General features: G+C 40.7%; 1 long non-coding RNA gene across 1 annotated transcript; it reads left to right on the plus strand.

The window, feature by feature from the left end:
* Positions 1–1685: 1685 nt before the first annotated feature.
* Positions 1686–17094, plus strand: LOC311583718. Its single transcript, XR_014774648.1, has 5 exons — positions 1686–1942; positions 11611–11784; positions 14856–15139; positions 15523–15636; positions 16748–17094. It is a non-coding gene; the product is annotated as an uncharacterized lncRNA (long non-coding RNA).
* Positions 17095–17965: the final 871 nt, after the last annotated feature.

The following is a 17965-nucleotide window of genomic DNA, read 5'->3' on the forward strand; positions in this document are numbered from 1 at the left end:
CAAATCCGTCATCTCTTAGAGTCTTGGCTTCATCGTCTGCAAAATCAAATCGGCCTGGCCTACCCGGCTTGTTGTAGGGATTGAAGGCTAGGGTCTATGCGTAAATTCTTTGAAACACAAAGTAGAAAAAAAAAAAGCACTGTACAAACGTGAGGATTAGTAGCAGCCGGCCTGTTCCATCTCTGTTGCCAGGCAAATGCTTGGCCACTTGCCCTGACCGCAACATCCCCATGACAGGCATGGTGCATGGCAGAAACCGGAAACAGGCCACTTTCACATTATTTTGAAATTTGTTATGAAATTTTGCCAAAACTTTATAAATACCAATGAGGGCAACAGGGTGTTGTAGCACATTCTTTCCACCTCATGAACCATTGTTTTTTGTTCTGGACTCCTCAGTAAAAATGCGCTCAGCTGCAGTTGCCTAGCTGGGCCATCCTGCGAAATGCCTGATATTCAATGCTTGACTCTAGCCAATTATCTTTAGTTCCCCTCTTTTATTAGTGTTAAATCTGAATTACAAGGGGGAAGGGTGGGAGTAGAGTGAGGACAGCACACTAACCCTCCGTAGCAGCGAACTCAGTGGTACCGTTTTATTATTTCTCTTCCGCAAGCACTGCCGGCTTTAGTCCTTCGTTGAGTTTTGGATTCTCCGAAACTCGCCCTTCCTCCGCTTCTACTTTAAATATGTTTTTTTTTTCAAAGCTGAAGACAAACTTTCTGGTTGGGAAATTTGAAAGAAAAACAGAAAAAGAGGAGGAGGAAGAGGAAGAGGAGGAGGAAAGTTCACAACAATCTTAAGCTCGTAGTTAACAAAATAAACTGCAGATAAAACCCCTGAAGGTCTTGGCAGCGAACGTTTTCCACTAAAATGAAAACTCCATGCACTCATAGTCTGAAACAAATTATGAAGGAGGGGGAAAAAATCAACAGCTCTGGGGTGAAACTGGGGTCGCTGCTGCCTCATCATTTTTAACCAAAAATAAAACAAGCAAATTTTGTTTAACTGCAGGTCAAAATAAAAAAAAAATTAAAAAGTCCCTCATCTGTTCTGTGTAATTACTAACAGAGTGAAGCCTTTGCCAGCTGCGGGGTTCATGGATAAATGGAAGGAACCATAATTTTCTCTCCCTAGGGTTAAACCTGCAAACTTGATGTCTGTGCCTGTAGTATGCTTTTAATATTCCATGGGAAACCAAGTCAAGACATTTTGAGGGAATTCCTCTCTCTCTCTCTCTCTTTAAAAAGTAGAATGAAATAATTGTGTTGCTTATGAATAGTTAAATTTCTGAGAAGAAAGAGGCTTCTAGAAATTTGTTCCTCTCATGCCCTCAGTCATGACATTCTGCCTTGACTAGAACGTTGACTCTCTAGTCTGTAGGATTTTGTCAGCAAAAATGAGCAAATTTGGCTATGCCTTAGGCCACTTTGTTTCCTGGTGTTCTTGTCACAGCATGGCCAGGAAATGCTTCTTCCTCATCATGCACTTTAGCTTGAAGCACGTGTATATTAAGGGAAATGTGAGCTGTGTGTTCAGGATTCATTGACACTTAACTTATTGACCTGTTTTCAAAAAACATGCCCGGTGTCCAAATTGTTCAATAAATCCTTTCTGAATAATCTTTAAGTCCTTATTTCATTTGCATAAAAATGTCAAAGTTGACTTGAAAGGAAATGGAATTTGAGCCGAAAAGTTTTAGTTTGGATTGGAGATTGAACTTACCAGGCTCATGTGGGAGTCCAAAAGAGAGAGAGAGAAAAAAAAGTACATCTACTTTATTTTTCTACCTGTCTGGGCTTAATGGGCAATTTCATGCAAGCGTCTCCAGGAAAACCACAGAGTAACTACGAGTTAAGTATTCATTTCATGGGAAGGATGTTGAGCTGGAATGGTGGGGTATCAGAAGCTGTCAACGGACTGTGAGAGGGAACCCTGCATCCGGTAAGTCCCAGCATCATCTCTACGTTTGAATTGGACAGAGGCTCATCTGCTTAGGCAAAGGAGGGCTTGCTAAGAAGGTGCAAGGGACAAGACCGAGGGAGCCTGCACCTGGGTAAAATCTGATTATGCATACCTGAGCATAGATCCTTCCTGGGGATCATTGCTTTGGGGTTCTATGGATTTTCACAAGGAAGAACTGAATTTCTGGCACTCCACTCTCAATGTTAGCAACATTTCCCAGGGGGAAAGTCAATCACACTTGGTCTGTACAAGCATCCATCTGGGAGATGTTTTACAGTCCAGTCGTGATCTATGGAGTGGGGACTATGGGTAAACACAGGTCTGGGGTTTGTATCTACAACAGACCCAGTGAAGCAATATTGACTGATAATCTCAGTTTAACTACTTAGAGAAAGCACACTGCTTAGTAGCTTTGAGTCTCACTTTTTACCTGTATGTTGCTTATAACTGCTTCCTACCTTCAGCTGTGTATTGTAGGTCTTAGTACCTAACTGTATCAGGGGGTTAGATGAAGAGTTCGCACCAAGCGTCGTTATATTCATGGGCGATCACACCTTCTGCAATGCAGAGGTAGAGGTGTGTCTGCTTCATTTGTAACAAAGATGAAATGAGTGAGTAGGTGGTATGCAAAAAGGTACCCAATGCAAAAAAACCTGAAGAACACTGGATGGATGCAGTCCCAGGGTATCTTTACGTTCTAACCATCCTGAAAACCAGGCTGCATCTTCAACAGAAGGTGCAGGATGAGCCCGTTTTCCAGGTGGCAGTGGTAGGATAACTGATAACTGCCATTCCCTGAACACCTGTACACATCAGCAACTCCAGCATCCAAAGGAGCAGGGAGGTTCTGAATGCCTTAGGAGGAACAAACAAACAAACAAACAAACCAGGAAGTAAAGTAAGCAAGCAAGCATGCGTTAATCATTAAGAACAAAGCATGTGGGCAGGAGGAGGAGCAGAGGGAGATGATCAGAGAAGGGAGTGAGCAACATTCCTCAAGTCTAGTCAACAGCAGGCCAACTCTTCCCAGCTTCGGAGCAAACTGAGTAGTCCAGCAAAATGGTTTGTAGCTGTTATTCTTTCCTTATTAGCAGAGTCTTCCATAGCCAGGGCAAGTACCCATGGCTGAACAGCATTTAGATTTCAATAATGTCTATTGATCCGGTGCTAGAAATGAAAGTATTTGACATCACTGATTTAGAGGGAGAAAGGTGACTGAGTAAAACTTTATGAATGTATAAATGAGTATTAGGTACTTACATCTCATTTTCATCTATCTGTGAGTACATACATAGACATATATACACACATACGTCTGGTGATGGGACAACTGGTATACTCAGGTTTGAAGGCATTCTTTCAATAAACATATGTAAATGTGTCAGAAAAGTGTAATCAGATTCTTTGGCAGTGTCTTTTCCCCCTCTTTGATTTTTTTTTTTTATTTAATGAATGATATGTTAAGCCAAAAGTTTGATTTATAGTTCATGAGGTCTTAGATTTACAAGATACAGAGTTACTTTGGCCAAGATTACGTGCTGTGTTGAACAAAGGAAATAGGGTGGGGTCAGACACAGCGCACATTCATAGAATCATAAGTAGAAGTCGCAAACATAGTAAAATGGACCCTGTGCCATCTGATACTTTCTATTACACCAGCCTTACTTTCTGTCTTGCTTCAACTTTTCTTCACGCTCTGTTCACACCCAGGGTCAGTGCATATGCTCCTCATATTTGGATTATTCTTCTCACCATTGGACCAGCAGTAGCAGAAGTCCGAGGTGCCTCTCACTAACCATGTGCTTTGCTTCAACTAATGAGCCCTCAGGGAAGCAGTGTCTTATGGGAAAGGGAACGAAGCCAAAAACCAGCATTCTATTCTCTGCACCCCTTCCCCTGCCCTGCAGCAACCCCTGGGTAAAGATGACATTTTGGGACAGGTGATGCTAAGGCAACACAGGGACAATTGCTGCTCAGAAGAATGTTCTGGAACAGTGACATGTTGCTCCTGTCTGAAGAATATATTTTATGTTCTGGGGCCTTTGGAAGCACAATACAGTTTAGGGAAGCTGATCCTGGCTTACTTCAATCAAATCCAGACCTTACCTTGAGGGTTTCTTAGTTTCTCTGCCTCATTTTTCTTCCCTGAGAAAAAACAGATTGCATCTATTTCACACCGCTGTAAAAAAAAATGTTCATGTAAGAGCTTAGACCACTACATTATATATAGTGACCATTCTTCTGAAAAATTCATTAATTTTTTAATTTTACAAATGATGCCATTCCCAGAAATGTATATTTCCCACTTTCCTCACATTTACTCCCCAGGACCCTCTCTTACACAATGCATTAATATTGTTCAAGAAATCTTTCCTTGCCTCAGTCTTTGCAGTAGGTAGGTACTCATATGTCTTAAACTCATAGCACCTGTGTCCACCTGTGTCGATCAGAATCCTGTGTATTTCTGTGTTCTGATTTGACTGCAGATATCATGCAGGCAGGCACCTACAGTTTTATCTCTGGAAGGCAGCCCATGACCACCGACAGATGATGCTCGTAAGTATTTAATGTAGGAATGAAAAGATGCTGAAAATTAAAACACAGACTTGAATCTCCTTAGCATTTTGACCCCGGGTAGTTAGGCAAAACATGGATGTTGTTTGGTTTCCCTGTATAGGCCCCTCCTATAGATGCCCTTAAAGACTTCCCGCCAAAAAGCATTTCCAAGAATTGATGCACAGTTCCTGAGAATGACCCTTGTGGCTTAGAAACATAGTATTCTCTTGCTGCGGGAATCAATTCATTCTGTCATCTTGAATCATTCTGAGGATGACGGATACTTTGATGCCTCTCACTGCAAACTTCACATTTCCTGTTCCAAAGCGAAGCAGAAGTGAAGTCCACATTTGTGGTGCTCCACAGCCTTGTTCTGTGAAACTGTTGACAGATGACAGCTCAGGCCTCATGGGTGGAGTCTCCTTCAGCAGCTGTGACCCTGCACTTGGCTCAACCTGTTCCATAAATGGTCTCACTGTGTTCTCTGAACAATAATATCTTAAATTTTTATAGTGCCCAATAGCTAAGCATCTCTAGACATTTTACAGTAACATTAAAAGGAAGGCCAGTTCTTTTCTCAGCTTTGCCACAAGGGCCACACTAAACATGAATTGGTGGACTTCTTCTTGCAAAGGGTGGTTGCTTCAGAAATGGCTCGTCTCTCAGCACTCCTGGCAGGAACTCACCCTTCAGAGATGCAAACCTCCAGGCTGCACAAAACCTTCAAGACATCTTACTTCTCAGAGACCACACCCCTCTGCTTAAGAATTTCAGGAGATGAGTGAAGAGAACCCAGCACACACTCACATTGGGGTTTTGGATTATTTGAAGTGCAGTCAAATATTTACATGACAGGAAACTAATTTCCTTATTTGAGCAATCCTAAAACTTGTTCCTGGAAATGTGTGAAAATGTTTCTCCCTTAGAATTCTATTTTTACTGCCAGTATATGATTGAGTATATAAATATTATATCATTTGTATTATGTTTTTATATTTTATACTATACACACATATGCGTATGTATGCACTCACCTATAATGTTGCTTCTGGCTTTTTCTCAACTTTGTTAAAATGATTAGAATTCAGTGGGTCATGACCCAGTTTGTCATTTCTACGTTTTCAATTACAACCATCTGAGGGATAAGGCAAAAGATTCAAAGCCAACACAAGATTAGCACCATGAAGTGAGAATTAACACAATTGTCATAGTAGTTACGAGGACTGGCTGAACCTTTCCTAGCTTAAATGTCTAACTAAGTAGAGAAAAATGTAGGCCAAAGAAGGAAACAGCTTCCATTTGGAATGAAGACTTTCTTTGGCCAGTTGGCTTTGAGAACTGAAAATCAACGTCCACATTTTGATTTCCCCCAACTCTTGGCCAAGGTTACACTGGAGACTACCCGCAGAGGCTTCATGCCCCTAATACCTGCTCATTTCCCCAAGTCCATGAAGGCTCAGCTGTAGAGCGGGGTGAGGAATACACTTGCTTCACGTTGTCTGGATCTGGGTAACATACCCCTGACTTCCAGAAGTTTCTCTATTGTGGAGACAAAAAAATGGATCTCCCTGGAAGGCTCAGCACGGTACTCACAGGTGATTTGCACCATAGCTGCCTGGGAGACACCTTCCATTTCTTCCAGATCGTTTGGACAATGTTGTTCCCACCAAGGAAGTTTCTCCACTAACTTTCACTGCTTTTTCTGTTCTCCCTCCGATGTCACTTCCAGAGAGGGCAGCCCCAGGGTACTACTGTTTTCTTTGCCTCTGCATTTACTTCTGAGCTCACGTGTGCTTGTAGCTGCCTTTAAAAACAACAAATGTGTTCTAATTTTAGTACGTCTTGGCAATAATTGTTTTTATTTCCTTGGTGAGGAAAAGCAAAGGAAAAACAGCTTGGGACTTAATAACCACCTTAGCCTGCAGCCTCCAACTTTATTCATGAGACTTTTCTTTTTAAATCTTTTTTTTCTCCTTCTCCCTCCATTCTCAGTATCTTCTTGAAGGTGAAGCATTAAATTACCTTTGCAAAGGTTATATGTTTATTTACAAAGGCCCAGCTATGAATGCTTATTCCAAGGGTGGCTTCCAGCAATATGCTTTCCAGCTCTCTAGTTAGCAAGGCAGAAGCTGAATAAGGCAAGGTCTGGGCCTTCAGAGACAGTGGAGCTTACAGTTTCATCCACCACCTGACCCACAATGTGTGCAAATCTCGTAACAGCATGATGCATATTTGTTCCTTGAGGTACACTATGTACTGGCATTTTGTTTTTATAGGAAAATGATAATAATTATTTTTCAAGGTGAGATTAATTTTCATACAGCAAACCAGAGATCGAGTCAAATCCAGGCAGTGTGTCTTGACAACCTAGTGCTAATCAGGAAGTATAGACATAGTGCTATGAGGACTCTCAGCCACACCCCAGTTCCCAAGATCCTTTAAGGGAAAGGAAACACTTGCAGGCTCATGCAAAGTAAAAGTTTCTGTGTAGCATCTCAACTGTCTGGTCATATCGAAATACTACAAAAATGTATGTGTGTGTGTATGCACACATGTGAACAAGTTTGTGCATCACTGAAAGGACCTTTAAGAGGTGGATTTAGGTATGGAAAGGTGGGAATCGTGAAAATAATGCAATCACTAACTCAGCCTAGATGTGTGTAGGTGATTACGTGGGCAGCCACACATCCAATGACAGATGCTGACTTGGCATATGTTCACACATCCCATAGCTATTCCTGAGGTGAGCCTCCCAGTCAGACATACACCCCATTACCTGTGCTCTTGTCAAGGGTCTCAGTTTCGAAAGTTTCGTACTGGCCAACTTGTCCATCTGGCTCTCTTCAACCATTTTCTGCTAATCACTATCACTCTGTCACACATTGGTGTGAATTTCTCCATATGTATTTCTTTTTAGTCAATTTGACTTTCAGGAAAGCTAATGGCATTAGTAGTCTATGTTAGAAAACAGGTAAGGGATGCACTGGAGATCTCTGTTGAGCTCAGAAACTGAAGCCTGGTTTTTTGGAAGTCTTCTGGACCGAAAATCCATGTTGGAGGTGTGCTAGAAAGAATCTACAGAGTCACAGGTTTCTGTGGAGTCTCAGAGTTGAGCTGAGCTGCAGGAGTGAGTCTCAGAACTATGGAAACTGTAGAGACCAACGGCAGGGTCTATTCCAGTGGAACACTTGGGCAGATGAACAGAAGACCGGTGCAGACACCCTGACAGTGTTCCAGGAGGCTATGTCAGCCGTAGAGGACAAGCAAAGCTGTAGCCCCAGGGACAGTAGAGAATTCCCTTGACATGTGTATGTCAGATGACACAGCAGTGTTTGGTGGGGTCTGGGTAAGGGAATTACACACTTACCTCTGTCCAGTGTGTTGTATAAGTTTTCAGTCCTGCTTTTCCTGATGGGATTTTAATATACTCCCTGCATATATGGTCCCATTTTCCTTTGATTAAAAGTATGGGATGTCATTTTTACTGATTCTAGGAATAAACTATGCATCTGCTTGTGACTTGGGAGTGATCTGGACAGACGGTGTTGTTCCATTAAGGTGTAGAGTCATCCTTTAGTCTCAAAATAGAGTCCAACACTCCTTGTAAAAGTCTGAGGGCAGGGCACAGTCTGAGAAACCACTGTTTGACACAATGTGGAAGAACCTGTGAGTGGGGCCCAGCCTTCCCTTAACACACAACTCGATCATGGCCCCTACCTGCATTTCTCTGTTAGCTCTGTCACTCACAGTAGGTTGTCAGTAAACACGGTCTGATGGATAGTCAATCCGGTGGTCAGTGTAATGTATGGCATTCAATAACTGTTCAATAAACGTGAGTAATTTAGTCAGTTAATGGTGTGGGGGAAAATAGATGTTCTAGTACTTTCCTTCTTTAATACTGTGACACAGGAGCTAGACAGAAGCCTCATCACCTACAAATAAAACAGTGGCTCCTTGTTTCTCATGAGTCAGAAAGGCTTGTCCCTTTGATGACTAAATTCAGAATAGACTTTGCCTACCGGCCTATTGGAGACCCATCCCTTTCTTTCTGATGATGTCTGAAGGCAGCTCACAACATCCTCCAGCCTTCATCCACAGCCATACTCAGTCCCAGAGGATGTCCCCAGAGCCTCCGCTCTGGTTTCTAAGGTGGCATGAAGGGCAGGGTGAAGATTTTTTTATGTGATTTTTGACCACTCTTGATTTCTTTCACTTTTCATGGGTCCAGTAAACTATAGCTTCCTAATCACTGCAACAACAACAACAAAAAATCATTAGAACCACTCACCTTATGCTGGAATGTGTGAAATGTCTGTAGAACCTTAAGTCTCCCAGTGTATGTAGGTGTTGGCAGCAAAAATGGCCTAATGCTCCCATAGTAGCTGTGCACACAGGGACCAGTCTGAGGACTTTTGCAATTGATCAGGTCTTTCCGTGGGAACTGGCAGCGAGCTGCCTTAAGACTTTGAGGATAAAACAAACAATTTGGGCTTCAAGCCTTTTCTCTTTGGTTTTTTGACAAGAGTTATGTTTAATTTATTTTTGGGGGGGTATCAGGAGACCCTCTTGCTTGGTCCATAGTCTGTGTGACAGATCTGCGTTGTCAGTGACATTAAATAAGCATTTTAATTACTTTTTTCCCCCACAATAATCTTTATTTTCACCACAGTATTTTTCTTAGGGTGAGGTCATATTTTAACAAGGCCTTACTAAGAATTATAAATTACTGAGCATTCAGAAAAATTTTAGAAATAGTTTTTATCTTATTTGAAATACATTTAAAAATTAAATCTGTGCATGACATTTTAAGAGCATTCTTAAGGCAAATTATAAAATTGTTTAAAGCATTCTAATTATATCTCTACTTTAGAGCAACAATGTTGGGAACCCACATTTTTCTAGAAAATTACAGGTGTGTGTGTGTGTGTGTGTGTGTGTGTGTGTGTGTGTGTGTGTGCATGTGTGTGTGTGTGTGTGTGTGTATATACACTCATGTCCATACATACGTGTAGATGTGCACATTAGAAACAGAACCCAGAGCCTTGAAGATGCCAGATATGAGACATCCCTTTGTTGAAGTTATGGGCTTTAAAATGACACTGGAAATCCAGTACAAAATAGATTCCCCAGCGGGATGAAGCAGTGCACCATAGCTCAGAAATGGGGCTGCAATGCCACAAGGACTGAGAAAGGCCAGGAAAGAAAAGACAGAGAAAGGTTGAGAGGAAGTCAATATTGCAAAATTGCAGCGCTCTCTCGTGGGAGAGAGCTTTCCCACTGTATTACCTGTCAGTCGTCTTTCAGACCTCACTGCAGATGGCAGATCCTGAGCACAGAACATTGATGAGAATCTGCGAATCACATCTCCTGGAGATCTCCTGTGCACACCTGTCAACACTTGGCGTTCTTACCATGGTATCACGCAGGTGCCGGAGGGTGGTCCATGCTTTTAAAAGAGAGCTGATTGTTTCCATTTCATTGAAAATATTGAGATTTCCCCCTGCACTTAAGATAGCTTGATTCTGCTTTCCCATCTCTCTATCCTTCTCAGCTCTTCCCCACCTCCCTTTCTGTCTAGATTTGCTCCCTTTCTGTCTCTCATTAGAAAACAAACAGGCCTCTAAGGGATGATTAGAAAGTATAATAAAAAATAAAATATGATTAAACAAATATGAACATATTGGAATTGGGTTTAAAAAAAAACAGAAGAAAAAGAACCCAAGAAAAGGCACAAAAAAGAGATCCACTCACTCACACACTCAGAAATCTGATGAAAACACAAAAACAAGAAGGCATAATATATACACAGAGGGCCTGGTGCAGACCTGTGCAGGTTCTGGGCCTGCTGACTCAGTCTCTGAGGTCATATGAGCTTTGATCATGTTGATCTAGAAAGCCTTTGTTCCTTGGTGTCCTCTTCCACAAGACTGAGTGTGAGACCTGAGTGGAGGCTGAGACTTTTGCCGTCTTTCACTTTCCACATAGTGACTGGCTGTGGCCTCTGTATTTGCAGGAGGAAGCATCTCCAACTTTGGCTGCACAAGACATTGATCTATAAGTATAGCAGAATGTTTCTTGCTATGTCCTTTTAGTCAAGCATTACTATATGATTCTGCCATCAGTCCCTGGACTGTCTAGTCTCAGGTTCTTAGTCACCCAGGTATGGCGTCCCTCTCATGGAGTTGACTTAAATAAAATCAGTTATCAATTGGTTCCTCCCACTAGTTTGTGCATCATTGCCTGGGTATGTCTTGCAGGCAGGTGGCCATTGCATATGGTGTTTACATTTCTCATTGGTAAGATTCAGAGGACCTTCCAGTACTGAGAACACTAGCCAACAGTGGTAAAGGATCTAAGGGGGCCACAGATTAGCTTCTCTCTGTTCAATGAGTTTTTCAGGTGTTGGCTTCAGCAATGGGGTCTTGCTATCAGATTTGTTGAGCAATCTATAGCCTTTGCCACAGCCTGGATTATTTGGGGATTTTCATAGGACCCCTTTGGCCAAAAACTCAATTAGATGCAGCCCAATTCCAGTACTGGGAATTTCATTTAATGAAAAGAAATGACCAGTTAGGACTCTTTCTCCTCTACAAGGTAGATATTTCATTTAGATTCCTTTCATATATGTATATATTTTAGGAAACATCTACTGTACTAGGTTTCCACTCCATCACTCAAATGGGTTTTAATTTTAGTGGTCTCTCCTCATGTCCCCTCCTTTGTCTGCCTCTCCTCTCCTCTTCTCCATTTGTATCTCCCATTACAGGCCCCAATATCCAACCATAGCTATTTTATTTCCCTTTCCTAGGGAGATGTATCTGTACCTCTTAGTCCCTTATCTTATACTTAACCTCTATAGTTGTATGGACTGTAGCTTGGTGTCATTGATTTAACAGCTAATATTGACATATAGGTGAATATATACCAAGTTTGTCTTTATGGGTCTGAGTTACCTCATTTAGGATGATTTCTCTTGTTCCATCCATTTACCTGTAAACTTCATGATTTCATTTTTTTAGTAGCTGAGTAATATTCTATCATGTAAATGTACCATATTTTAAATATCCACTCACCTATTTGTGTATTTCTAGCTATTGTGAATAGAGCAACAAGAAACATGGTGGAGCAATTGTCTTTGTAGTAGGCTGCAGCATCCTTTGGGTATCTGCCAAAGAGAGGCACAGTTGTATTACAGTTTCCACTTCACCAGGGCTTAGAAGTCTTCTCAGATTGCTTACCTGATACTGACTTAACTTTGAAGACTGGTATGTATTGAAAAAATTATCCATTTCTTCAAATTTTCCAATTTGAAGTAATAAAGGTTTTTAAAGTATGTCCGTATGATCCTCTGGATTTCCTAGGTGTCTGTTGTCACGAGCTCCTTTTCATCTTTAATTTTGTTAATTTATGGTATTCCATCTTCTACTTTCAGTGAATTTTAATGAGAGTTTGTTGATCTTACTGATTTAAAAAAATACAATATATTGTTTCATTGATTTTTGCATATTGTTTCTTTATGCTATTTCTATTTTATTAATTTCAGCCTTGAGTTTGATTATTTCTTGCAGTCTACTACTTTTGGGTGTGATTTCTTCTTTTGTTCTAGAACAGTGGTTCTCAACCTTTCTGATGCTGTAGCCCTCTATCACAGTTCACCATGTTGTGGTAACCCTAACCATAAGATGATTTCATAACAATGAAATGATATACTTCATAACTATAATTTTGCTACTGTTATGAATCATAATGTAAATTTATAATTTGCAGGATATCTGATATGTGTCCCCCTCCAAAAGGGTTGAGAACCATTGTTCTAAAGTTTTCAGATGTTGAGCTGGTAATATGAGATCTCTCCAGCTATTTTATGTAGGCACTTGGTGCTATGAGCTTGTCTCTTACAACTGCCATTATTGTGTCCCATAAGTTTGGGTAAGTTATGTTTTCATTTTTAATTAATTTCAGAAAGTCATTAATTTTTTTCTTAATTTATCCCTTTACCAGTTATTATTATTATTTTATTCAGTAGAGAGCTGTCCTGTTTCTATGAATTTGTAAGCTTCCTGTTCTTTCTGTTGTTGATATCCAGCTGTAATTCATGGTTGTCAGATAGGAAGTGGGGTGTTTTTTCAAATATATTGTATCTGTTGAGACTTGCTTTTGAGCCCAAGTATGTGGTCAATTTTGAAGAAAATTCCATGAGCTTCTGAGAAGAAGATAGATCTTTTTCATCATTCATTCTGTCAATCTGTGTTTTTAAACTGGGGAATTGAAATGACTGATGCTGAGAAAAATTAATGGGCAGTATTTGTAGATTCCTGTGATTTTGTTGTTGTTGTTGTTGTTGGTGGTGGTGGTGGTGGTGGTGTGTGTGTGTGTGTGTGTGTGTGTGTGTGTGTGTGTTTCTTCTCTTTTGACTTGCTGGTCTGGTTCATTAACTCCTTGAATTTTCTTGGGTGTGGGTAATGACTAGAAGTTTTCCTTCTAGAGCCTTCTATACGGTTGGATTTGTAGATAGATACAATGCTTAAATTTGGATCATAGAATGCCTTCTTTTTCTTTTTTATTAATTTATTCATTATTACAATTCAATTGTTATCCCATCACTTATATCCTCCCATTCCTCCCTCCCTCCCGCTTTCACCCTATTCCCCTCCCCTGCCTTATTTTTCAAAAATGCATTTTGATTGAAAGTTTTGCTGTGTATAATCATCTTAGCTGGTATCTGTGGTCTCTTATAGTCTGTAGACTGTCTGTCCATTCCTTTCAGGCTTGTAAAGTCTCCATTGAAAAATCTGGTATTATTGTAATAGGTTTGCCTTTACATATTACCTGAACTTTTCCCCTTGCAGCTTTTAATACTGATCCTTTGTTATGTATATTTTGTGTTTTGATTGTTTTGTGGTAAGGAGCTTTAATCTTCTGGCCCAGTCTTTTTGGTATTTTGTATGCTTCTTGTACCCTGATAGGCATCTCTTTTTTAGGCTAGGGTAATTTTCTTCTATGATTTTGTTGAAAATGTTTCCTGTGATTTTATCCTGTTTTTTTTCTCGGTCCTCTACTATTGTTATTATTAGACTTGGTCATTTCATAGTGTTCTAGATTTTTAGATGTTTCTGGCAGGATTATTTTTTTAGATATAATATTTTCCTTGGCCAAGATAACAATTTCTTCTCCCATGTCTTTTATGCCTGAGATTCTCTCTTCCATCTCTTGTGTTCTCTTGATGAGGCTTACCTCTGAAGTTCCATTTCAAATTCCTAAAATGTTCATTTCCAGATTTCCTTCACTTTTTAAAAATTGATTCTATTTTTACTTTCAGATCTTGAACTGTTTTGTTCATTTCCTTCTACTGTTTGTGTTTTCAAAGATTTCATTAAAATCTTTCGTTTTTCTTCTCCATAAAACCTATTTTTGCCCTGCCTCTCTCACTCATTCTGTGTGTGTGTGTGTGTGTGTGTGTGTGTGTGTGTGTGTGTGGTATACTTCAGCTATGTTGCAGTCCTCAGGCCTGCCATGGTAGAGCTGCTAGGCTCTAGTGATTGTGGCTATTATTGATTGTGGTTTTTGCTGAGGTCTTGGGATGATTGTAATTCTAAGAGCTGATATCTGGTCTTGTCTTTGTAGTGCAGGTGTTTTGTTCCTTGTCTTCTGTTGCCCTCTCTGGTTCTTCCATGATAGTGGCTTTGTAGGAAATCTTGGGATCCTGATAGGTATGTCTGCTGTGTATTTTTACTAGGTAAAATGTGCTTTTAGGTATTTGAGTTGACAATTAGGAATAAGGATGGGCTGAGAGTGGGTAGTCTGAGGGATCCACAGAAGGAGGAAAGCAGGGTGTTTCACCAGGATTTGTTTATTCCCTGGGATTGATGGCAGTGAGTGAGGAGAGGCCACAGCAGGTGTTCTGCTGCAGAGCTGGAGATGAGACTTGGGGACTGTAACTGGAGGAATGGAAGGAGAGGTAAAGATCTGTAGTTAACCTGTCTGCTTCCTTGGCCAGCGTGTTCAAAAGAAATCTTAGAGTCATTTGCCTTTGTGTGGTGCCTAGGGAACAGGCATCAGACATTAAAGCAATGTCCTATTGCACTTGTGACACCAAGGCTTTCTGTCCTATCTCTGACACCTATGTCTCCTGGAAGGCTAGCAGTCAAAAAAGCCTGAGCTACGGGGTGGTGACTCTCTCAGTTGCGGGAATAGTGTTTGCATATATCAGCAGCTTCACACCACGTGTACTGGTTCTGTAGAGCACATGTGTCAAGTGAGCACTTTGGGTAAAATCCCCAGGCAGGGAGCCTGGGGCCAGGTGTTTGATACTTCATGAGTGTCTTGGTTTCTGCAGGAGGAGAAAGATCCTGGAGGGTTCCTGAGATACGCCTCTTGCCTACACCTGGATGTGTTCAGAATTCTAATAGGATCCTCTAGTCTGATGCTCCACATCCCATGTCTAGGAGACATCAATGCAGTGTGGCTATGTTCCAAGAAGGAGAGGTCAAGCCACCCAAACATCATCATCTGTGTCAGTAGAAAAAGATGCCATATCACCCTCTGGTTCAGACCTGAACTATTTTTTTTATGGAAACCATCATCCTATTTGGAAGTTTTGAACAAAACCATCAATGGAAGGTGGGAAGATCACACACATGGGCACATAGGTCAAACCTGAATAAAAAATTTCATCTAAAAATGCTATTTTGAGATTATGGTATTTTATCTAGTTTTTAACATTTACTCCCTGATAAGCATTACAATTCATAATTCAACCTGTTAAGTAGAAATTTTGATTTATTTAAAAACATAAAACATTTTATAAATATTTAAAATTAAATTTATTTTAAAAATTTAACAAATATTGGTTTCTCTACCATGTGAAAGAAATAATGCTATTTCATTGACTTTCTGGATTCCTATTCTAACTGAAAGTTGAGGGAAATATTTATTTAGTTCTTTCTCATTCTTTTAAAATCACCTTCATTGATATCATTTATGATTTCTTTTTTTTTTTAAAGACCACAGAGTATTCCATTGTGTTTGCACATCTTTTCCTTCCATTCATCTAACACTGGGCACTTTGGTTATTTCCTCTTCATCTTGGCTGTTGAACTACATCCTTCAATAAACATGTAAGTGAAGACAAGATTTCGCTTTCTTGAAATACACCCTTGAAAGTGAGTGTGGAAATCCTACTTTAGTTTTCTGAGATGCCTTAGTACTAACAATACTCTGAAGAAAGTATTACGCAAAGCGAATGAAGCTGAGCACAGAAAGAGGAATGCTGTGTGCCCTGGTTTATTAAGTAGGGTGTGGATAGGTTTCAGTGTGTGTGTATATGTGTGTGTGTGTGTGTGTGTGTGTGTGTGTGTCAGTGTGTGTTTGTGTGTGTATTCATATGAAGAGGTACAGATGCCTGCCTGCCCCGGCACCTATGTGGACGTCAGATGACACTTCACCGATCCTTATCTTCGATTTTGCTTGAAATAGGATCTCTCTTTTTTTTTTTTTTTTTTTTTTTGCCATTGTGTATACCAGGCTGGCCGGCCTGTCCTTATTCCCCTGTCTCCGCTCCCCATCGTCCCCTGAGAGCACTGGCAGTACAGACGTGTGCCTCAGATCTGGCTTTACCTGGCTTTTGAACTCAGGCCATTTTGCTTACATGGCAAATGCCTTTTAGACTGAACGCGTCCCCAGTTCTGTTTAATAGTTGCATGCCTTCCTTTCTGTTCACTTTGGCTTCGGACCGTGACTCACCTGTGACCTCTGAGCTCAGTCACCTCCATGCCCTCTGGCAGCAGGCTATGTGCCCGATCAACCGCAAGGTGTCCTTGCATCAAAGACGTAACTTCCTCTGTGTTTGCTGTACACTGGTGTCCATGTGGACGGTTAAGTTCCACGTTTTCCTGGAAGGCATTTTCTTAAAGACATGCACTTTGGTCTAAGTTAAGGAGCTCGCCCTTCTCTTCTCAGCTGAAATGCTTTGCACACACCTTGGAGAGCTTGACACCTCACAGCACTCAGGCATGCTGTGTGGAGTACCGTGTTGGCTGCCATTCCTGTGATTCATCAGGCAACAGAGCCTGGGGCAGACACAAAGTCCCTGGCTATAATGTGGCTTCAATGGGGAAATCAGATTCCTCTCACATCATCTGGAATTACAAAGGCTTTCTGAGGAAAGTAACTCACAAGAAACACAAGGGCTGCTTGTAAATTTAATGATAGCTGCTCCTTTCCTTCCAGGATGGAGATTAAAAGCATGGATGCATCTTCAGCTCAGTCGCGGGCACTCTGAAGAGGTGCCTCGAAGAACAGAAACCATCTCTCTTGACTTTCCTCCCTGGCTCATAGTTCTAAGTATGCCTATTTGAAGAGAGTGCCTCTAAGACTGAGGATTTGGCTCAGTGGGTAAGGGTGCTTGCTGCAGAAGCATAAGATCCTGAGTTCAAGTCTCAGAAGCTAAGCTTTAGTTGGGGTTGTCAGCTGGAGAAGAGCTACTGACTGTCCTTAATCTAATCTCATATAGACACTGGCATAGCCAGTAAACATTTTGGGGACAATAAAAAGCATGTTAGAGACAAGCCAGTTTTATCTGGGCCATCCCATTCTAGACCTTTTTAAGAGTCTGTAATGTATTTTACTTTAAACTAAAAGTTACTTTACATTTACTGTAAAATATTTTACTTTAAAACAATTAATTAAATTACTCCTTGTTTGCTGTATGTGTGTGTATAGATATGTGTACATCTGTGCATGCACATACACATTGTGGCAGAGGTAGACCCAAGCACAACTTTCAGGATTTGATTTTCTCCATCTACCATCTGTGTCCCTGGGACTGAACTCTGGTCTCCTGTCAGAAACAGACAACAGGAGCCTCTACCCACTGGCATATTTTACTAGTTTACTATTTTATAGTACTTTTAATAGCTTAAAAACTATCATCCTCTCAATTTGGATGTCTCTTTGCAGTCAACTATTTGGCATACATTGTCTTGTATCTATCCTTTCATCTTTCAAATATTCTTTCTTAAATGCTTATGGTACATTGTTCCTGGCCTATGTCTTGTGAATTTGGAGGCCCCCTTGCTGTTCAGTGAACAGACAGATGAATGGATTCATTGGTACTAGGTTTCCATTTTTCCCTCTTTCTACAAGAATTTACCAACTTCTCAATTCTCTATTCATTAGACAACTTTCATAAAAATTCAGCTACTTGGCTTTACCTCAAATCTTGGGCAGACTATCTTATTATTAAAGACATATTCAGCAATATTTTCTTTGACTTCTTTGTCAAGTCTATGGGAAGAAAGGAAGACAACATCTCTAAACATGATGGTAAAACTCATGATGTTTGCCTGTAGCTTGGCTGGCCCACATTTGACTATTTGGCTCCTCTGAGTTGGCCACACACACAAAAAGAATTTCCCCTTCCTTTTTTTTTTTTTTTTTAATGTATAG

This window comes from Acomys minous (genome assembly GCF_964271855.1).
Source record: "Acomys minous genome assembly, chromosome: 2".
NCBI lineage: Eukaryota > Metazoa > Chordata > Mammalia > Rodentia > Muridae > Acomys > Acomys minous.